This window comes from Littorina saxatilis, linkage group LG13 (assembly GCF_037325665.1).
Source record: "Littorina saxatilis isolate snail1 linkage group LG13, US_GU_Lsax_2.0, whole genome shotgun sequence".
In the NCBI taxonomy this organism is placed as follows: Eukaryota; Metazoa; Mollusca; class Gastropoda; order Littorinimorpha; family Littorinidae; genus Littorina; species Littorina saxatilis.
The window spans coordinates 34,896,979-34,921,192 of NC_090257.1; the positions used below are offsets into that span (position 1 = coordinate 34,896,979).

The window sequence follows — 24,214 nt, forward strand, 5'->3', positions numbered from 1 at the left end:
ATGTGTATGCCTCTGTCTCACACAAATACACAGACACTGACCCACAGACACATGTGTGTACGCCTCTGTCTCACACAAATACACAGACACTGACCCACAGACACATGTGCGTACGCCTCTGTCCCACACAAACACTGACCCACAGACACATGTGTGTACGCCTCTGTCTCACACAAACACACAGACACTGACCCACAGACACATGTGTGTACTCCTCTGTCTCACACAAACACACAGACACTGACCCACAGACACATGTGTGTACGCCTCTGTCTCACACAAATACACAGACACTGACCCACATACACATGTGTGTACTCCTCTGTCTCACACAAACACACAGACACATGCTATTACATACTCTTTTTTTCTCTGTTTTACACACACACACACACACACACACACACACACACACACACACACACACACATACACACACACACACAAATCTGCATGTGTACACAAACACACACACACAATTTTGTTATCCCTTATCATTTGACAGTTTCCATGTTGACACTCTCACATACACACATGCAAGGAATTGTCTTTTGACGTCGGCATAATCTTCTTTTAAATTGCTGAAAACTTTGCTGTCATTACGGCAGAAGTGCCACATTTTTTTCACTGTAGAAGGAAAGCCCGGTGACAATTTTCCAAAAATTCCCAAAACCTTTAAAGCCAATTATATCAGCAAATTTGCTGAAGGAAGGAGCTGAAGGAAATAAATCCTGGCAAAGGCCTGCTAGGTGCATAACTCTTTCCTGTGTTACACAGACAAACAGACAGTCATGACTGTCACAAACAACAGGCAGTAAAAGCCAGATGTGGATGTCACTTATCCCCAGAAGTAGTCATTCCCGATGCAAATTGAAGACTGACCAGTAAGTGCATAGGACCCTCCAGGGGCGGTCTTATATACGCCTGCTAGCTCCGGCCACCGGCCAGTCTCACAGCCACTCAATCAATAATACAAACTGCCCCATGAATTGCACTTTGATCACTTAACCCGCAGCCGCTAGTGTCTTGTTTAAACAGTCTATAACTGCTGAAGGAGACGGCAAACAGCTCCGAGGTCGAGGAGCAATGAAATGGGGTAAATGTGCAAAGAAAATAAACTGCCGTGAATAAGTCACAGGAGATGCAGTTGAGAAGGCATTAGAGAAAAAGAGAGAGATTGAGAGAGAACTGAGAACTTTCTTTCAATTGGATAATGATTTTAGGCTTGGCCTAATCTTCCAACATGTCCTTTTAACAAAATATGCAGAGTATATATACGAATATAAACTTAGAGAGAGAGAGAGAGAGAGAGAGAGAGAGAGAGAGAGAGAGAGAGAGAGAGAGAGAGAGAGAGAGAGAGAAAGAGAAAGAGAGAGAGAGAGAACTGCTTTTCTTGAAACTATATCAACGAACATATTTCTAAAAACATTTTGTTGCAGCATTATATTTCTCCTTCTTTACTATCATTGTGTGCACAAGGGTGGAGGTAAGTTAAGGTGGGGGTTGGTAGGGGGTAGGAGACAAAATGTTTTCACTGACAGGGTCCTGTGTAAACCAAAACAAGTAGTCGCGTAAGGCGAAAATACAACATTTAGTCAAGCTCAGTCGAACTCACAGAATGAAACTGAACGCATTGCATTTTTTCCGCAAGACCGTACACTCGTAGCATCGTCTGTCCACCGCTCGTGGCAAAGGCAGTGAAATTAACAACACAGAAAAGCGCGGTAGCGGTTGCACTGAGGAGGATAGCACGCTTTTCTATATCTCTATTCTTTTTAACTTTCTGAACGGTTTTTTAATCCAAACATATCATATCTATATGTTTTTGGAATCAGGAACGAACAAGGAATAAGATGAAATTGATTTTAAATCGATTTCGGAAATTTTATTTTAATCATAATTTTTATATTTTTAATTTTCAGAGGTTGTTTTTAATCCGAATATAACATATTTATATGTTTTTGGAATCAGAAAATTATAAGGAATACGATAAACGTAATTTTGGATCGTTTTATAAAAATAATAATTTTAATTACAATTTTCAGATATTTAGTGACCAAAGTCATTGATTAATTTTTAAGCCTCCAAGCTGAAATGCAATACCAAAGTCCGGCCTTCGTCAAAGATTGCTTGGCCAAAATTTCAATCAATTTTACTGAAAAATGAGGGTGTGACAGTGCCGCCTCAACTTTTACAAAATGCCGGATATGACGTCATCAAAGACATTTATCGAAAAAATGAAAAAAACTTCTGGGGATATCATACCCAGGAACTCTCATGAAAAATTTAATAAAAATCGGTCCAGTAGTTTACTCTGAATCGCTCTACACACACACACACACACACATACACCACGACCCTCGTCTCGATTCCCCCCTCTATGTTAAAACATTTAGTCAAAATTTGACTAAATGTAAAAATAGACACACATTTTCTGTGCTGCGTTGGATTACAAAAACATAGTACATTTAGTACCATATCAGAACCAGACCTTAAAGACCTCTTTGTCACACTTAATGTGAAGAGAGGGTCTTTTTAAACCAAACAGATTCACATTTTCAGCTGTGTTTGATTGCAAAAACATGGAACTCTATCAGAGCAAGGTCTACAAGACCTGTGCCTGCCGTTGCTCACGGCCGGTTTCGTGTGTGACTGTTGTTTTGGTTTCGTCCACGTGTTATTTGCGTGACGTATGTGTGCTCGACGAAGCATCGCAGTTTGTTATGTTTTCTGGATGCACGAAGGTCACAAGACTTGAGTAACGCTCACCTTGTATTTTTGACCAACTTGGCATAGTTTTGGTTAGCACGTGTTGAGCGGCTATGACTTGCTCTTTTCCGCAGTCATGAACAGGCGACCCTGTTTTGGCTTATCATGATCCGTGCAGTCCATGTTATCAGGTATCAAGCGTAGTTTGGGTGTATTTATTTCGGTATGTTGTCTATCTTTTTGCCATAACGTTTTCGAACCTGCTATAGCAGCGTTGTTTGGGTGTGTCCAAATATTAGTTTTGAGTAGTTTTCGGGTTTTAGCCTCATTAACATATTAAGTCGATGTCGAGGATAAACTGTCCTTTTTACGTTAGTACGTTTCTGAGTCTGGAGGGAGGAGGTCACTTTTTTGTTAGTAGCGAACCCGCTGTGTTTTATACTCGTGATTTCCACGGATTTGTGTGTTCATGAGGAACAGTTCCTGCCTGATGGCGCAAAGTTTTTTACCGAAACGAAACGAATTTAAGTTCATAGAAATGGTGGCTGGATAGTTAGCTAAAATAAACAACCATAAATCTTCTTGTTCTTTCGAGTTATTCCTTTGTACCTCCTGCAAGCGAGTCTGTGACGTAGGTTCTGCCTTCCTTAAGATACATGTGCACTCACAAGACCTTTTTGTTACATCACTGTGAAGAGACGGTCTCTTTAAACCAAACACACATTTTCAGCTGTTCGGTTACAAAAACATGGTCCCCATCAGAGCATTAGGTCTACAAGATCTTTTTGTTACATCAACGTGAAGAGACGGTCTATTTAAAACAAACACACATTTTCAGCTGTTCGATTACAAAAACATGGTCCCCATCAGAACCAGAACCCCTTTGACACTGTCAGCTACCGTGCCCAACTGCTCATTGAATGGCAAAACTTTGGTCAATCAATACGTTTGCATAACTTGTCGCTCAAAGTGGATTGAGAGTGATAGCCACCAGACCCAAGCCGGCATCTGTGAAAAGGGCAAAGGAGGAAGGCGTGAGAAAAAAACTATTGAAGGAGCTTGCAATGTGATATAACCCCAACCCTCCCACTTTGTTCTTTCACTCCTCCCGTGTTGTCTTTTCAACTCCCTGTATGATTAGGCTATAACAAACCTAACAACCCCCTTCACCACCCCCACCCCCCACCTTCACCACCCCCCCTCCCTACAGGGAGGAGAGAAGCAGCATGTGTGTGTAGGATCAATATGAGTGGCACAGGGAGTGGAGCAGCTCCTGTTCTGCAACTTGTAAAGTCCCTGAAGAGGGAATTCACTGGGGGTAGGGGGAGACTGGGGTGGTCCATTGAACTTTCACTTTGTACTGACAACTTCAGACTATAGTGCAATAGTAGCAGGGAATTCGGGGAAAGTTGCATGGGGGGAATGGAACTATATGCAATGGTCTGTTCCCTACAGTTTGTGTTGAGAGCTTCAGTCCTGTGTGATAGTTTCGGCGGAGAGATTTCGTTCGCTTTATGTAGCGAAAAAAAATTGCTGCAGAGCGGCACTCGCGCCCAAAATCATAATGGGTGTGTGTCACAAAGATGTGAGTAGCATATTTGTGAGGTGAAACCACGTCGTGTTTTTAACCTCCCTAAATGTTGTACAGGCGAGGGTAGCTGACCGGACTGGCGTTATTCACGTGTTTCGGGTGTTGCACGTAAAACTGGCTTAGCTTGATGTGAGTTGTGTTTGAGACATGTAGCTGGTCTGGGGTAAATAACGTCACAGCGTGTGAGATTTCCAACCGGGAAGGTTGTTCAGCGTGTGTCAGACTTGTTCTGGGAACAAGTACTCTTTCAAGAGACGGGTCTCTTAAGGTAAATGATTTACTATGTTGTATATTATTGACGTTGGAATACATAGCTGGAGCGTAAAGGTTAGTGTGTATAAAGTGCACCCAATCTTAGTGTGAAGCGTTGAGAGAATTCTTGATGTAATTGTTTCACGGTTTTTTCATGGGGAATTTCTTGAACATAATTGCTACGCATTTATGTTATGTTTAAGACGGTCATGCTTTGTATGGGGAGTGTTATTCATTGATTAAGTGTTAGTTTGGATATTGAATCTGTACGGAATGTGAACGTGGAATGAACGAGAATGTATGAGTGGTACATGAACGTTTGGAAGAAGAGATGGTTTTAGAGAATGTTGTATTAAGACTTGGTTAAATTCTTTAGGAGTTTCCATGAGGGATTTCCATGGCGTATAAGGGAGGGACCTTACACGAGAGAAGCGCTAGACGACGGTGGAAGCAAGGGACCACCTCTGCGCAGATGACTAGACGAGTGGAGTCTTCATCGAGACCGGTCGTAGCCGACGACGGTTGTTTCCGCTACGGGCGGAAGGGTTTCTCGGGGAGAAACCTGGAAGGTGTGTGTGGGCATCTTCCATGAGATGTGTGTTGGCATCTTCAGTGAAAGGTGCGTGTTGGCATCTTCAGTGAGAGGTGTGTGTGGCATCTTCAGCGAAAGGTGTGTGTTAGCATCTCTGTGTGTTGGCATCTGAATTCATTATTCTACGAGGAATCAGCGAGACAAGTAAGTGAACTGGCGACATGCAGTGAGCCGTGAGACGAACTCGTGAGTGTCTGTTGGTACCTTCTTGTGTGCGTTAAAATCTATATTTGAGAAAGTATTGTTATAATAGGTATTTACATGCCTTGAGTGAAAGTTGGAAGATTGTGCGAACTGTGTGTCGAAAAGTTGTTTCGTATTGATGTAGGTAAAGTGAAGAAGTATAATGTTGTTTTTGGTTGAGGAAATAATGAGCCTGCATCCTCCCAAGTTCTGTTTTTGAAGTGTTTGGTGTGAAAGGGTAGAGACAGTGCAAAAGGGCAGAACACGCATAATAAATTCACATGCAAACCACTTCGTGACAGTGGTGACCCCGACTTAGCCCTAAATAGGTTTTTGTTTCTAAGGGTAGATTTTTGTTGTAGTTAAAAAGCAGTTGCTTCCCTTTCATTGGAGAAATTGAGAAATTGAGAAAGAAGTGCCTTAGTGTAGCTAATTATACATACTTTGATACTTTGCGTATTGTAGTGTTTGTGTATGTGTATGTTATTGGACACCCCCTCTCCAGCTCTAGGGGTCTACGTAGTTGTATAGTTCGTACGTAGAGAGGGCCTTAGATTCTGTTTGCTTCCTTTTCTGTGTATTTATTATCTATCTTTCTATCTAAATTCTAGCTCCCTTTCCTATAAGTTTTTTAAAAAACTATTTTTCTTAGATTCTATCTTGGATTGATTGTTGTGTATGATTGGTGTCGTTGAGGTGCAGGCTTATTTTAAATAAAATAGTATAGGGTGTGCCATTTTTTTTTGTGTGTATAAATTCTGAAATTTTGAATTTTTTTTTGTTTTGTTTGGACTCTGATTTTTTTTTAGTTGTGTACTTTGGTTTGATAATAAGTGTTTTGTTTATTATTGTTATTGTTGTTCCTATTTGGAGTTGGATTAGTAATAGGGTGATTATCTCCCCTATACTACTGTTTGATATTTAGTTGTTGGTTTGGGGAAAGTTTTTGTTTATTTTTTTTGGTAAATTTATTGGGTTTTTTTGGTTAGTAGTAATTTGTAAACATTTGTACTTGGACACATTTTTGGGTAAATTTTTGTTGTTGTTGTGAACATTTAAATTTTGTTTTGGTTTTGCTCTGGCGATTGATTTTCCTTAAAGGATCTGACGCTGGTTAGTGGTGTGTGGAATTGAATTTTTCATTTAAAGTGTGTTATTTGGGTTTGAGAAACTTTTACATTTCTAGTTAATTTGTTTTATTTTGTGTGTGGTGTTGATGATGTTCTAAAGTTGTTAGTTTAAGTTTGACATTGATTGACAAGTGTTTGAAGCTGCTATTGATTGTTTAATCTGATATTTTCTAAATTATAATTTTTTTGTTGAACTCTATAAAGTTTATTGTTTATTTTTGAGACTGGTTGTGTAAATAGTTAAGTAGTAAACAATTTGAGGATTGTTTTTAAAAAGGCACAAGATTTCTTTTAGTTTAGTATTTTATGATACTCTTTTGTGTGTGTTTAGTATTGCGAGAAACTGGTGTATGATACAACTTTTTGATACTTAAAACAATTTTGTGAACTTGTGTTACTTGATCCATTGTATTACTTTGAGATTACTTTGATATTTTGACATTGTAAAGATGGCAGAGCATAGTGATACTGGTGGTAGCACTTATGATCATTATTTGGCATTGGGAGAGAAGCATGGCTTAAAGGCAGAAGCTTTGTTTAAGTTTGCCCAGGATCAGGTGGATAGAGAAGAGAGAATTCAGGAAAGGGAAGCAAAGAAAGCAGCAGCTGAGGCTGAGGCGAAGAAAGCTGAGGTTGAGACAAAGAAGATAGAAGCTCAAGCTCAGGCCGAAGCAAAGAAACAGGAAACAGAAGTAAAAAGATTAGAAACTGAGGCTGAGACAAAAAGGTTAGAAATTGAGGCAAATAGGGATGCAAAGAGGTTAGAAGCAGATACTGAAGCGAGGAAAATGGATTTGGAGTTTAAGAAAGCAGAGGCGCAGCAAAGTACAGGTGGAAATGCAGGTGGAAGATCAGGTCCCAGCATTAGGCCCCAGTACCCAAAACTCCCCATGTTCAAGGAAGATAAGGATGACATTGACAGTTTCTTGTTCAGATTTGAAACGCATGCAAAGGCGAACAAATGGAATGATTCAGAGTGGGCTACATATTTATCAGCTTATCTGGAGGGTGGAGCTTTGTCATTGTTTCACTCATTGTTTTCAACGGGTACTTTGTCTTACGAAGACTTGAAGAAAGAGTTGTTGAAGAAGTTTCAGTGCACTCGAGATGGATTTCGTAAGAAATTTCGCAATACGAAGCCAGAGGCGGATGAAAGTTTTGGCACATACGTAACAAAGATGAAGCATTTGTTCAACCGTTGGTTGAATTTGTCTGATATAGAAACCTCATATGAAGCATTGTTTGATTTTGTGTTGTGTGAGCAGATTCTTAACAGTGTATGCACTGATTTGTGGGTCTTTTTGAAAGAACGTGATTGTAACAATTCAAAAGACATGATTGCTAGCGCAGAAACTTACAAATCAGCCCATCCGAATAAATGTTTGGCCAAAAAGGAACAAGTAAATCCTTTGGGGACTGGAAACGTAGCTTTCAAACAGAATCGTGGATCAGGACAGTCTTACAATCGTGGTCAAGGTGATAGTGGCAGAAGACAGGATGGTATGAGCAGAAATACCAGGTTTCAAGGCAGAGGAGATGATCGTAGGCCGGGTAGAAGAGGATGGCAGCAAGGAAGTACTAGAGGTACAGGTAATGAACAGCAAAATCAGGACACATGTTACAGATGTGGGCAGTTTGGCCATTACGCTAGAGAATGTATTCAGGTAGCATATTCAGCGAAGTCGGTAGCGGATTGTCAGGACGCTGGAGTGTTGATAAGCTCGGCAGCATTCGGGTCGTTGCCATTAGCGGAAGGTCTCGTTAATGGGAAGCAAGTTTCAGTACTGAGAGACACAGGAGCTAATGTAGCTGGGGTAAGGAAGTCGTTGGTCTTACCAAGCCAGTACATAAAGGGAGAGGTCCAAAAAGTGAAGGGTTTTAGTGGACGGATTGATTTGTATTCATTGGCGGAAGTGGTTGTCGATACCCCATATTTTCAGGGAAAGTTGAAATGTTGTGTGCTCACAGACCCAGTCGCTGACCTAGTGATAGGTAATCTTCGGGGTGTGGTACCCAGAGTAGATTTATTCCTTGGGAATACGCAGGGTGTTGGATTGTGTGCTCATGTAAGTCACAAGAAAATCACTGAAGAGGTGGTACTTGAGAAGGTCGTGTGTGGTACGAGTAGGGCAAAAGCCAAAAAGAAACTGGAGGATTCCCCGGTGCCATTGAAAAATGTGGTTACTCCTGATTTGTCGGTTAACGAGGAGGATCTGAAAAGTTTGCTGAGAGAAGATGAGACATTGGAAGAGGTGTTGAGTGTGTCACGAGAGGATGAGAAGTATGCAGTTTGTGCAGAGAAAGTTGTTGATGTTGAGGAAGTAGGTAGTGATTATTGCGAAAGCATTACACTGAGGTCTGACTGGGGCAGTCATGATGTTTTCCCAAGTAAAGGTGGAGAGGCAAATGTTGCAGTGTTACCTCTGACTGAGGAGAGGAAAACGTTGCCGTTACCTACATTGCCTAAGGGGAAGGAAGAGACAATGGGAGACATTGTTTTTGATCCTGGTTTGACAGATGGTCAAAAGGATGATATGGAACAGGTGTTTGGAAAGATGGTAGACATTTTCAAAACATGTGATGCGGTGGTGTCTTTAACGGCAAGAATTAGCATTCGAGGTTCATCCAATAGCATGAGACAGGAATACGGTGACAGACATGTTGTCCAGGTCATTCGTAGATCAGAGCATACCACAGGTTTATGGGATGTGTGGAAAAAGGTTGTTTTGATCAAAAGAAAACTCAAGAATTTTCTTTTTTCCCCGGGAAGGGGGATGTCACAAAGATGTGAGTAGCATATTTGTGAGGTGAAACCACGTCGTGTTTTTAACCTCCCTAAATGTTGTACAGGCGAGGGTAGCTGACCGGACTGGCGTTATTCACGTGTTTCGGGTGTTGCACGTAAAACTGGCTTAGCTTGATGTGAGTTGTGTTTGAGACATGTAGCTGGTCTGGGGTAAATAACGTCACAGCGTGTGAGATTTCCAACCGGGAAGGTTGTTCAGCGTGTGTCAGACTTGTTCTGGGAACAAGTACTCTTTCAAGAGACGGGTCTCTTAAGGTAAATGATTTACTATGTTGTATATTATTGACGTTGGAATACATAGCTGGAGCGTAAAGGTTAGTGTGTATAAAGTGCACCCAATCTTAGTGTGAAGCGTTGAGAGAATTCTTGATGTAATTGTTTCACGGTTTTTTCATGGGGAATTTCTTGAACATAATTGCTACGCATTTATGTTATGTTGAAGACGGTCATGCTTTGTATGGGGAGTGTTATTCATTGATTAAGTGTTAGTTTGGATATTGAATCTGTACGGAATGTGAACGTGGAATGAACGAGAATGTATGAGTGGTACATGAACGTTTGGAAGAAGAGATGGTTTTAGAGAATGTTGTATTAAGACTTGGTTAAATTCTTTAGGAGTTTCCATGAGGGATTTCCATGGCGTATAAGGGAGGGACCTTACACGAGAGAAGCGCTAGACGACGGTGGAAGCAAGGGACCACCTCTGCGCAGATGACTAGACGAGTGGAGTCTTCATCGAGACCGGTCGTAGCTGACGACGGTTGTTTCCGCTACGGGCGGAAGGGTTTCTCGGGGAGAAACCTGGAAGGTGTGTGTGGGCATCTTCCATGAGATGTGTGTTGGCATCTCCAGTGAAAGGTGCGTGTTGGCATCTTCAGTGAGAGGTGTGTGTGGCATCTTCAGCGAAAGGTGTGTGTTAGCATCTCTGTGTGTTGGCATCTGAATTCATTATTCTACGAGGAATCAGCGAGACAAGTAAGTGAACTGGCGACATGCAGTGAGCCGTGAGACGAACTCGTGAGTGTCTGTTGGTACCTTCTTGTGTGCGTTAAAATCTATATTTGAGAAAGTATTGTTATAATAGGTATTTACATGCCTTGAGTGAAAGTTGGAAGATTGTGCGAACTGTGTGTCGAAAAGTTGTTTCGTATTGATGTAGGTAAAGTGAAGAAGTATAATGTTGTTTTTGGTTGAGGAAATAATGAGCCTGCATCCTCCCAAGTTCTGTTTTTGAAGTGTTTGGTGTGAAAGGGTAGAGACAGTGCAAAAGGGCAGAACACGCATAATAAATTCACATGCAAACCACTTCGTGACAGTGTGGTCTCAGTCTTTTCAAATATTCGAAGACTGACCCTACAACCAGATCAATAATGTTTGTTGATTTTTTTTCCGTCAGATATATGTTATCCTTGAACTGCCACATCAACCAGCAAGAGATTGTAAAAGGCACTGGTTTGTTCTGCTCTTCGAACATTTAATTGAAATAAAAGCGTTTTTTCCATTTCATTTCTCATCTTTTCATTTTTATTTTTTTAAATTTTTTTTTTTATTCTCTTTCTTTATATATACAGTAGTACCTGCCATATCCGGTCACCCATTAGTCATTGCAAAGGTGACCGCAAATATCAGGTGGCCGTTCATTACAGGCTCCAAAAAAAAACCAAAAACACGATCAAGTTTTCATGAAGAAAAGAAAGCGATCATCCACGAGCCGCCGATTCATTGTCTCTGTTAGTTTTGCTTTCGTTTATACATCTTAATTATTTGCGTGTTTAACTCGATCGTCCTGGCTAAGCTATTGTTTCGTATGTTTCTATGTGTGTTGTTTGGATTATTATATATGTATTTGAGTGTCAGATAAACAAGTGTTTCAAACTCACATCAGCTGTGATCGATCCGGAAGTGACTGCCGTAAATGTACATGTATGCGCATGTCTGTATTTACTGTTTGCGCATGCGTAAGTATTCATGTCGTCTGCTCGTGCTGTGCCGTCTCTGCACACAACACAGGCGCTCGCCCGCGAAAGTGACAAGGGGCCGTTAAGTGGCCGCTCCTGTCGAGTAAGAGGGGCACCTTAGGGCAAAAATCAGTGACCGTTGACCGCGTCAGACAGGTTAACGGCCATTAAGAGTCAATTATAGAAGGAAAACTCATTAGTCATGGGAAAGCTGGCCGCTCCGGGCAGGTTCACGCCCACGAAAGGGCCGGAAATGGAAGGGACTACTGTATAGCGCCTTATCCGAAGTTCAAAGCGCTTTATGCCGTGTGAGATGGAATTTTTTACACAATATATCACGCATTCACATCGACCAGCAAACCTCAAGCCTGTTAGGCGAATGTTCACCTTTCGCGGCCTTTATTCCAAGTCACACGGGTATTTGATGGACATTTTTATCTATGCATATACAATTTTGCCAGGAAAGACCCTTTTGTCAATCGTGGGATCTTTAACGTGCACACCCCAATATAGTGTACACGAAGGGACCTCGGTTTTTCGTCTCATCCAAAAGACTAGCACTTGAACCCACCATCTAGGTTAGGAAAGGGGGGAGAAAATAGCGGCCCGACCCAGGGTCGAACACGCAACCTCTCGATTCTGAGCGCAAGTGCGTTACCACTCGGCCACCCAGTCCTCGGTTTCTCACCAACATTAGAAGCTTCAGCTATAGTTGACCTTAAGTTAAGCATGGTTGTGTGAGTTTTTAACCGATTTAATTAAGATGCAAGCCAGAAAGAAAAAAATCCGCCGCAGCACCGCTTTTAATGGACACACAAACACTAAAATTCGCCTGCCACGAAGCCTTTTCATCGCCAGTGTTCCGCCATCGTGTCGGTACATGGAAACATTGCTTAAAGCATTCATTCCAGTGTCAATTCATTCAAACTTTCCATGCCATTCAAGGCCCTCTACTTAGTTATCTGGCACACTTTTCGGATCAAAACTTTCTTTTTACACACTTGTGCACCTCAGTATACGTATCGATCAGTGTAGGTTGGGCTAAATCTTTATACATACACATGAGTTTTTATACAATAATTAAATAAACCTTTGCTTCAAGCGCTTTTACATAGACTGTAAGTGCACCGTAAAGAAAACAAACATAGTGATAGACAAGACAATACCAACCTGAAAGCCTGTGCTGTCTGGGTCGGCCTGGGCCCCGATGCGATCAAGAACGATCAGTATCAGACAGAATCCCAGAAAAGCCAGCACGATGTAGCCACACATCAGCTGCCACAGCACCGGCCACATGTCTGCGCGATCTGATCACAACAAAAACACATTAGAGTTAGAAAATACACTGCTACTACCATGTCTGCCCCCCCCCCCCTTTTTTATATTTAGTCAAGTTTTGACTAAATATTTTAACATCGAGGGGGAATCGAAACGAGGGTCGTGGTGTATGTGCGTGTGTGTGTGTGTGTGTGTGTGTGTCTGTGTGTGTGTGTGTGTGTGTAGAGCGATTCAGACTAAACTACTGGACCGATCTTTATGAAATTTGACATGAGAGTTCCTGGGTATGAAATCCCCGAACGTTTTTTTCATTTTTTTGATAAATGTCTTTGATGACGTCATATCCGGCTTTTCGTGAAAGTTGAGGCGGCACTGTCACGCCCTCATTTTTCAACCAAATTGGTTGAAATTTTGGTCAAGTAATCTTCGACGAAGCCCGGACTTCGGTATTGCATTTCAGCTTGGTGGCTTAAAAATTAATTAATGACTTTGGTCATTAAAAATCAGAAAATTGTAAAAAAAAATAAAAATTTATAAAACGATCCAAATTTAAGTTTATCTTATTCTCCATCATTTGCTGATTCCAAAAACATATAAATATGTTATATTCGGATTAAAAACAAGCTCTGAAAATTAAATATATAAAAATTATTATCAAAATTAAATTGTCGAAATCAATTTAAAAACACTTTCATCTTATTCCTTGTCGGTTCCTGATTCCAAAAACATATAGATATGATATGTTTGGATTAAAAACACGCTCAGAAAGTTAAAACAAAGAGAGGTACAGAAAAGCGTGCTATCCTTCTTAGCGCAACTACTACCCCGCTCTTCTTGTCAATTTCACTGCCTTTGCCATGAGCGGTGGACTGACGATGCTACGAGTATACGGTCTTGCTGACAAAATGGCATTGCGTTCAGTTTCATTCTGTGAGTTCGACAGCTACTTGACTAAATATTGTATTTTCGCCTTACGCGACTTGTTTTGTGTGGTAAAGACCCACATTTGTGTACCTCCCATACTCTTAAATCACTGCTCTCATAAGCCTCAAATTAACTGGGTGAAGTCGACTACCCAAAGTACACTTCGCGAAGCTGGCCACACACAGCTTTTGCACTGAGTTTTTGATAAAACGACTTCGTCAAGTCGGCTATAGGCTCAATTAAGGATCGCCTTTAGACTTTCTGTTCATAACAAATTTATGTGTACCTTTATCTCCTTTTTACATGCACAGACAAACAGGTGTAAACTTTTTTTTTTAAAGGTCAGTAGGCATGCACTGTCTTTTTTTGTTCACCTAGCTGTGGTTGTAGTTCATCAGCGCAACCATTGCACCTGGTTTCACGGACTTGTTACGACATGTAAATTTAAACAAATTCTTTTGACAGAACAATCTTTGAGGCACTTGTAGCTGGCCAAATGTTCATCAAATTTCCTTCTTCTTTTTGAAAATATGTGAACGTGCATGACTTGAGTGAGCCCCATTTGGGAAGTCAAAATAGAGAACGACTGGCGCAGTGGTAAGACGTCGGCCTCCTAATTGGGAGGTCGTGAGTTCGAATCCCGGTCACTGCCGCCTGGTGGGTTAAGAGTGGACATTTTTCCGATCTCCCAGGTCAACTTATGTGCAGACCTGCTAGTGCCTTACCCCCCTTCGTGTGTACACGCAAGCACAAGACCAAATGCACACGGAAAAGATCCTGTAATCCATGTCAGAGTTCGGTGGGTTATCGAAACACGAAAATACCCAGCATGCCTCCCCCGAAATCAGCGTATGCTGCCTGAATGGCGGGGTAAAAACGGTCATACACGTAAAAATCCACTCGTGCTAAAAACATGAGTGAACGTGGGAGTCTAAGCCCATGAACAAAGAAGAACAAGTCGCGTAAGGCGAAAATACAATATTTAGTCAAGTAGCTGTCGAACTCACAGAATGAAACTGAACGCAATGCAACGCAGCAAGACCGTATACTCGTGGCTACAGTACAATTGCACCCCAAGCACAAACTTGCCCAATAGCACCCCCCGAAAAAAATGTGGCCAATTACACCCCATCATGGGTTTTTTTGAGAACCATAACCCTTATAGGGCCTCACAAGTATTACTGTCTTACCGAGTTCGTCAGAGTGGCTTTGAGTGAAAATCACGTTGCGGACATGGGTTGCCACTTGTGCTGAACATGTGCTCACGTCTTTTCTTGTCCGTTACAACAACTGTTGTGCTATTCCCACATTCTGCCTTTGAAACACTGAAAGTTGGATGATGGATTTTGTTGAAACTACCAGCGAGAGGGGCAAACCAGCAATTATATATGAAAAGCAGATGTACACAGAGGATACCAGCCGAAATAAAAGAAAGCGTGTTTGTATTCATGGACCAGATCCTGAACATACAGGCAAACACCTACATCAGAATGCGGACATTGCACATACGTGCTCTGATCAGGTCCGATGCTCTCAGGAAAGTCCGCTTTGCCTTCAAACAGAGGCAAAAGCTGCAAAATGGTGACATGACATTGAGAGACTACATGGTGTGCCTCGGTCACAAGTTCATGCATGTTCAGTGAAGGTGTTTGCGTGTAGATCATTTTAATTATCTTACTGCTTTATACATGAACTATTTTATAATAAAATTTCCAAATCATTCATCGTTTTTAACCAAAAATCTTTAGAGTCTCAAGAATAAGCCAATTGAGGCCTTGTAAGGGATGGTGTGGAATGGGTTGGTATTGTCCAAACAAATTAGCCCAATTGCACCCCAGAGGTGTTGGGGTGCAATCGGGCTCATTTGGGGTGCAGTTGTCTTGCACCGATACTCGTAGTCCACCGCTCACGGCATAGGCAGTGAAATTGACAAGAAGAGCGGGGTAGTGGTTACGCTATGCTGCATAGCACGCTTTTCTGTACCTCTCTTCGTTTTAACTTTCTGAGCGTGTTTTTAATCCAAACATATCATATCTATATGTTTTTGGAATCAGGAACCGACAAGGAATAAGATGAAACTGTTTTTAAATTGATTTGGAACATTTAATTTTGATAATAATTTTTATATATTTAATTTTCAGAGCTTGTTTTTAATCCGAATATAACATATTTATATGTTTTTGGAATCAGCAAATGATGGAGAATAAGATAAACGTAAATTTGGATCGTTTTATAAATTTTTATTTTTTTTTACAATTTTCAGATTTTTAATGACCAAAGTCATTAATAAATTTTTAAGCCATTAAGCTGAAATGCAATACCGAACCCCGGGCTTCGTCGAAGATTACTTGACCAAAATTTCAACCAATTTGGTTGAAAAATGAGGGCGTGACAGTGCCGCCTCAACTTTCACGAAAAGCCGGATATGACGTCATCAAAGACATTTATCAAAAAAATGAAAAAAACGTTCGGGGATTTCATACCCAGGAACTCTCATGTCAAATTTCATAAAGATCGGTCCAGTAGTTTAGTCTGAATCGCTCTACACACACACACACACACACACACACACACACGCACAGACAGACACACATACACCATACCCTCGTTTCGATTCCCCCTCGATGTTAAAATATTTAGTCAAAACTTGACTAAATATAAAAAGAAGAAGAAAACAGAGAAATAATTTGGACAATGACATATACTCAAATGGCGTACAATTTGAGGAAAGGATGCATGCAATAACGCATATAATCTATTCAACAATGTCATCATTACCTCAGTACATGTTGGAAGGTGCACATCATAATTTACTTACATCGCATGATGGTGCGCACTAAAAAGGCAGAAGTTTGTCATAAAAAATGTGTGAATAAGAAAATATATATATGTATGCATGCTGGACTTAAACCATGTACAAATTAACGAACAAACATAGTCACTTTCAAATAGCATGAGTGGGTGTACCCGCAAAGCACCCCCATCCTGGGACGGGTATAGGGGGAGAACAAACAAAGAAATCGGCAAATTCTGAACTGATCCTAAAAATCCTCAAACGTTTTATCTCATTAATGTGATTAAAACTTGTATGTTTATATATATAGTTTTAAATGTGATTGGAATTTGTATCTGTAGACAATGTGATTAGAACTTGTATCTTTAGTTAACGTGAATTGAAACTCGGCGAAAATACTATATCTCAGTCAACTGAACAGAGTCAAATCATAATAACCCGGCAGCAGTTTTCTTGTACACTAGCTGGTCTGCTTCTCTCTTGAAACATTGGAATTGAAAAAATAAACCGGCCGGTCAGTAAATGCCTCATCTGTATGAAAATCAGCTCTTTACTATTCTTGTGTGTGCCCAGTCAGAAGTGATTTCAAGTGTCAGAGAGAAGACAAACTGAAGGCATAGAAGACTTATAGTTATATCCACCGACTTCAGTTCGGCCTAAAATTGTACTCAGACATAATGTGATTGTCTGTCGGTATTTAACTAAAGTGCATTTTTAACTGAAACTCGGTACAGTCTTCTACAGGGCTTAAAATGCTAAAGCTCAAGATTGTAGTATCTTGACGTTAAACCTTCTTCAAATGATGACCAAGCAGTGACTTTGTACAGGGGGACCCCCTTTTAAACTTTAAGACCTAAAAAAATGTGCAAAAATCAGAGAGGGAGAGTCTTAAAATGGAGGTAAATTAACTGACCGAAATCTTAAAACAAGGGTCTTAAAAGAAGTGGGTGGCCGAGTGGTAACGCACTTGCGTTCGGAAGCGAGTTCGACCCTGGGTCAGGGCGTTAGCAATTTTCTCCCCCCTTTCCTAACCTAGGTGGTGGGTTCAAGTGCTAGTCTTTCGGATGAGACGAAAAACCGAGGTCCCTTCGTGTACACTACATTGGGGTGTGCACGTTAAAGATCTCACGATTGACAAAAGGGTCTTTCCTGGCAAAATTGTATTGGCATAGATAAAAATGTCCACCAAAATACCCGTGTGACTTGGAATAATAGGCCGTAAAAAGTAGGATATGCGCCGAAATGGCTGCGATCTGCTGGCCGATGTGATTGCGTGATGTATTGTGTAAAAAAATTCCATCTCAAACGGCATAAATAAATCCCTGCGCCTTGAATATGTGCGCGATATAAATTGCATAAAAAAAATAAAAATAAAAAAAATTAAAAAAAACAAGAAATTCCTCCGAGGTAGGAAAAACACCCCCGTCAAAGGGAAATAACCTTCTCAGTTGGTGGCAGTGACTGAGTGAGAATGGTTATTTCCCTTTGACCATTAATATCTCCCTCTATAAGTCCTTGTATAATTTTAATCCACCAATAACTCCCTAACCGTGTGTTTGACTGGTCCCAATTTTTGTAAGGACCGTCTCAGGAATGTATAGAACCTGTTCACCAAGTTTGGTGACGATCGGTCCGTTCATTCTTGAGATCTATATGCGAACACAAACACACAAACAAACAAACAAACAAACACATCGACCGAAACCTATTCACACCCCTATACCGGGGGTGTAAAAAATCCCTGCACTTAGAACTGTACCCACGGAATACGCGCGATATAAGCCTCATATTGATTGATTGATTGAAGGAGGGTCACCTTACATCTTTGGTGGTGGGGGGGGGGGGGGGGGGGGGGGGGATCTTGAGGCGGGTTCAACGGTAACTGGGGAGTGCAGTGGTTCCTGCGATGTGTGGCCCCTCCAATGAGAGGACACCTCCCTAAAAAGGACAGATTCCATGGTCCCTTTGTCTATTATCTCCACCAAAATAAACTTGTCATGACAGGCCACCTGCAATGTAGGGACACTTTTTGCTGTTCCCAAAGGTGTCCTTTCATCGCAGGTACCACTGTACTATGTTTTTATTTTGAGCCGTTACTTTGTCCAAAATGTATGGCATAATTATCAAGTTCAATGCGCCCGAAACAATAATATAAACATGTCCACTTCAATGCAAAAAATATGTCTGCTCACCAAGGGTTGATGCTGACTTCCCCATAACACTTTCACCTTAAAATTTCTAGTGGCACTATCGTTCATTTCAAGATATCGATTTACCGTGGCAGACGGACATCCGATATACCCATACTTCTTCTTCGTCGTTCGCTCAGACAGCAATATACCCATACAATTTAAGGTCTGAAAAATAACAGAATAAAATTGCAAACCAGACAGACCTGCCAGTTTTGTTTTCGTTTGACATGCAATTTCACCTACCAATGAAACATAATCTTTTTCTGATTTGATCTGTTTCGACTGCTTTGCGTGCCATTGCCACATAAAGCTGGAATCCGAAGAAAGACTGACTCGTTGGGGTTTTAGGAGGGAGTGTGGGGATTCAGTTCATGTCATGTGGGAGTGAAAGAGATAGTTTCTTTTCTTCTGTTTGTTTGTTTTGTTTTGTGTGTGAGTGTGTGTCACTGTGTGTGTGTGTGTGTGTGTGGGGGGGTTGCTTGCAGTGGGGTTGGACTGTAGGGGAGGAATTGTATGCACACAACACAGTCTCTTTCAAATCGTCATATTCTGGGCCGGGTCCAAGCTTACTTTTGGGTACTGCAGTATTTACATTTGGAATGTATTATTCAAGAAGTTCAACAATCTAATTATCCCTATCTTGTCTGGAAGCACAAGACACACATTATTTTCAAACCCGAAACATTGATTATTTTCATAGCTTCACCATGTACACAAGCACTTTTTTGTTATGTCTTAAGCACTCCAGTTACAATCAATGATGATTAGTTTGAATCTGTATAGGGATAAAGAGTTGGAAGCCCTATCTGCTCGACTCCTCTTCACAATAGAGTAGAAAGGAAGAAGCAATGTGATGCGTAGCAGACAAGTATGAATGCATCAAGTGGTCATTCTCTACCCTTGTTTCCCTGGTGTCATGTTGTCCTGGCAAAAAAGAATCAGGAGAAATCAATACAGCTATGGAGTTAAGACTGAAAGACTGGCTCCTCTCTCCTCCATTGGCCTATCCAACCCCCACCCGCCTATCCACCCCACCCACCCCTCAGATCCTTTCCAGTCCTCTTTGTCTTTGTCATATGATGCTGTTTCTGTCTGTGCTGGAAGGTGTGTGTGTGTGTGTGTGTGTGTGTGCGTGTGTGTGTGTGTGTGTGTGTTTGTGTGGGTACGCATGTGTGCGTGGGTTATGAGAAACAAAGGTAAACATGAGTGCATACAGCTTTATTTCCTCCTCAGTAGCTAGTCTTGAATAATTTTAAACTAAGCAAGCACAGCCTTATGCCTTTAGATCTATAATACTTTTTCTGCTTATCAAATTTATACAAAAATCAAGTCATGCAAACATCCATCTCTATTGGGAACATGAGAAAGAGGTGCATGGTTACACCACACAATAGTACCTGGGGGGGGGGGGGGTTCTTCAGCCTTTTACAAGCTTAGAAGGTCATCCAAACAACAGACTTGCCAACCCTTGTGAAGCTTCAATTAGATTTTTGTGTATAATTTTCAGCGTAGCAAATGGTGTTTTAGTATAGCATTGTCTAAAATAATTCGCATTTATGCTAATTTGCGCAAGACTATACATTTTTAAACAGTTTATCTAGAAAGCAGAAACATAATGAACAATAGAGTGTCTGCAGTGCCACTTTTTAGTGTGTTTTGGGACCCATATTCTGAACGCTACATGAATAAAGAATCCGAAATGAGTATCAAGACTCACAAGAAAGAACAAACAGTTGCATGTTTATTTGTTTGAGCATAACAATTTTAAGCTTGGCAATTTGTCTTCAAACGTAGCATGCTACACTGAAAGCGTAACAGTTGGCAGCTCTAAAACAATCATTTAACAACAACTATACAGAGTAAACAAAATTTTAACAAGAGGCAAAGCCTTCAAGGCTCACGTAAGAAATTGACAAACAGTAACACAAACTCAATCACTCCGTCACACATACACACAGTAACACACACACACACACACACACACACACACACACACACACACAGTAAGCATATAGGTGAAACTGTGCAAGAAAGCGAGACCCTGGATCTGCCAAGTAGTCTCGGCCCGCTCACAATAACAATGACCGAGACTTTCAGTAATTCCTTTGCGTGACGTCTAACCCTCTTACATCATAATGTGACGTCTTCAAATAGTTTCTATCACACACGTCAAACACTTTTGACCGAGACGTAATCTTCTTATGCGAGCTTTATCCATAGACTCGGAAATGTTAAAGTTTCTATCACACACACACACACGCACGCACGCACGCACAGACAGACAAAGTTTATCATCGCATAGGCTACACTTACGTGAGCCAAAAACGAAAAAGACACGCAATTTCCAGATTTAGCCCCATGGACATGCCGTTGTCACCCCTGAATGAACATAAAAATGTTAACTTTTCTTTCAGTATGTAAATAAAGGAGGCTGAATCGTGAAATTGCCAAAAGACAAAATAAACAGCCTGTAAAAAGACCACACACACACAAAAAATAAAAATATTAACTTACAAAGTTACAGTGGAGATTGTGTCACTGTCAGCACCAACCATGAACATCTGAAAGCACACTCAACACAGGGTTTCGCCAGGGATTGACTGCAGTCGTCACTGTTCTGTAGGATCCATCTTTTTTCCCTTTTGTTTTTGATACATGTATGATGATCACCAGACAACAGAAAATTGGCCAGCATTCCACATCAACGACGACACTGTCAGCATCACAAAAAAAAGTTTTTAAACAAATCATTCCAAATCAGGAGCAAAAGACAAATGCAAAAAAAAAAAGTCTACATATGAAAGGAATAAAAACATTCAAAATATAAAACCAAAGGTCGCGCTCATTGACATTGTAAGCATTTAAATTTTACGATAATGTTGGATTTTTTTGGTGCCATTTTTGAGTTTAGCCATATTTCCCTGCACAAAATAGGTCTTGTTGCATGTCAACCGACAAAGTCAGCGCAACCCCTGATAAACTCTTGCACGTACTACTACTAGTACTAGTCTAACCTTCAAATTTACAGCTAAGTAATGAAACATTCTTTTCACGATCATGCATAACCAAAAAAGAGGTTCATCTCAAATATATAATATAACAAATGTAGATTGCTTGTCACTTCCAATGCTTTTTTATGACTTGAATGACAAAGACATACAAACACAGAGACAGACCAAAACATAAACAAAAAAAATATAAGAAACGAAAATCTAAAAGAATGGCTCATGCAGAAGGAGAAGGATTTAACTCATGCAATTCCTGATTCAGTTTCATTCTGTACATTGCAAACTTGCAATTCTATGCGTTTTGAATCGTCCTTCACTTGAAAATAAACTTAAACATAAAAACAAAAAGCATGACCTGAACTTGGGACATTCCAATCAAGCAAGCAAACAATCTCAAAAGACAACAGCTCAAACAAAATCTACTCACCGTAATTTTTGCCGGGAAAAATTTCGATGTACTGATCAGGCTTGCACTGGTACAACACTCCACACTGTGCGGTCGGCTCCCCTGTCATCATGGAGTTCAGCTGTTCCGCTGTCATGTTTAAAATCGCCGCTTGAGCAGCTAATTCTAGCCTCTCCTGCTCCTGAACCACCTTTGTTCTGTGACTCAGTAACAAGGAGGAAATGAGGTTGCCCCAGATGTGTGTCGTTTGAAAGCAAGCCAGGAACACTGCGTGGAATCGGTACATCTTCGACTCCAGCTGCTCCTTGGTGGCGTGCGCTGAATCGAACGCCAGCTTTAGCAAATACGACGATTCTGCCGTCCACAGCAAGCCATGACCAAAGCCTGCCACTAGGGCAGCGGGTATGAGAGTGTAGAATGTGGGGTAAAAATTGGCGCCAAACCACAGCAGGAAACACAAAGCTCCCAGTGCCAAAGTCCACTTGGCAGTGAAGACGTTTGTCCAGAGTGGCGCCAGAAAACAGGTCAACACCATGGTGCCGTGCAGACAGCTCATGGCAAAGATACCCAGCTGGTCCTCAGCGTTCAGGGATGACTGAAGGTTCTGCACTCCTCGGAATGGAGAGAAGATGAGAATGAAACTGATACAGAGAACAATTAGGTTTTTGTGTCCAGCACAGAAACCTACAGGCGGGTGACTGGAGGAAACGATGCTAGGTGTGGGCTCCCCTCCGGAAGGAGTTCCTGCTGCTGTGGATAACCTTTCATTGGCATCTAACGTGTCCATGGAGGCCTGTCTGCTCGCACCCTTGCCTTTACAGTTCTGTGCTGCAAACTTCTGATTGATATGGTTCTGACTTTCACACAGGGCGTCATTTCCTGCACCCTCCTCCACAATGCTTAGGTGATTTCCCGTCAAGTGGCTGAGCTCAACATGGTTACGTTCAACCTCGTCTCTGGTGGCTTTCAAGTAGCTATCTTTTCGCACTTTGCTCAGCACATTCTCTATGTAGTCTTCCTGGGGCAAAGTCTCTCCTTCTGGGTCTCTGCGTGTAGCATGACGGTAACTTTCTGAGCGCTGTCGGCCTTGCTGAGTGGCAAAGGTGTAGCTGGGCCGCCTCGGACGGTACAGACCAAATCCCATTCCTAGGCCGCTCAGGTCCCATGGCGACAATGTGCTGCTTGTACTCATGATGAAGCCAGAACTTGGGTGAAGTTCCACTGGAGGCAGTCAAACATCTACATGAAAAGAAATCAGAATAGCTTCAGAGATTGACATTACCCTCTCTCTGTTGTAATGCACAAAAGGTGTCGATTTTTCCTGTTTGCTAACAACACACACACAGAGAAAAAGTCTCAGCATCATTATTCATACAGTTGAGCAGTGAGCACATTATGAACATTTTAAAGAGATATTGACATTCATAGACCAAAAAAATCAGATTGGTTAATATTTTGCTATTTTCCCTGACATTTTCAGAGTGTGTTTAAATAGGAAAAATACAACAACAAAAAACATGGGACAGACTTCATGATACAGACTTTTGAATATGACTCATGAGTCATTCTCCAAAGCTGGTGAATTCTTAGGTCGGTAACTTAAGTTAAAACGAAATTTTCACAGAAGCAAATGTTGTTAGACCTTTCCACGCTCTGTTTATCTGGATACAGATATGTTTAAAGAAGCACCCACAGCAAAATGAATGAACATATTTGTATTTTGATATGTAATAACTAATATAGTGTAAAAATGTCAGTAAATCAACTAAAATGGTGTCAGAAAAATGGGAACAGGCTCGGTACATATGATATATTGGAAGTTACAGAACTTTCATTTACACGATAAGTTGATTTTGGATGATTTGTTGAAAAGTCACTTTGTGAAACGATAAACTCGTAAAGGTTCATTCCTGTGCAATTATTGTTATTTCCTTTGTGTTTGAGACCCCCCAAAATAGAGTTGAAAACAGCGTTACGTACGCATTGAATGTTGTCACGCTCACTTAGGTTTTTCCGACCTCTGTAACCAAATACATTTCTTTACAATCACTAATTCTTTTGCGATCAAGTCAACAAGTGCGGGGATATAGCTCAGTTGGTAGCGCGCTGGATTTGTATTCAGTTGGCCGCTGTCAGCGTGAGTTCGATCTGCAGGTTCGGCGGAAATTTATTTCAGAGTCAACTTTGTGTGCAGACTCTCTTCGGTGTCCGAACCCTCCCCCCGTGTACACTAAATTGGGTGTGCACGTTAAAGATCCCACGATTGACAAAAGGGTCTTTCCTGGCAAAATTGCTTAGGCACAGTTAATAATTGTCTACCTATACCCGTGTGACTTGGAATAATAGGCCGTGAAAGGTAAATATGTGCCGAAATGGCTGCAATCTACTGGC

General features: G+C 41.2%; 1 long non-coding RNA gene and 1 pseudogene across 1 annotated transcript in view; both read right to left on the reverse strand.

Moving 5' to 3' along the window:
• LOC138945574 (protein unc-93 homolog A-like) overlaps positions 1 to 23,054 on the reverse strand; it is a 28,753-nt pseudogene extending 5,699 nt beyond the window's left edge.
• LOC138945596 (uncharacterized) overlaps positions 1 to 24,214 on the reverse strand; it is a 290,703-nt gene that overhangs the window by 211,138 nt on the left and 55,351 nt on the right. The window lies entirely within an intron of this gene.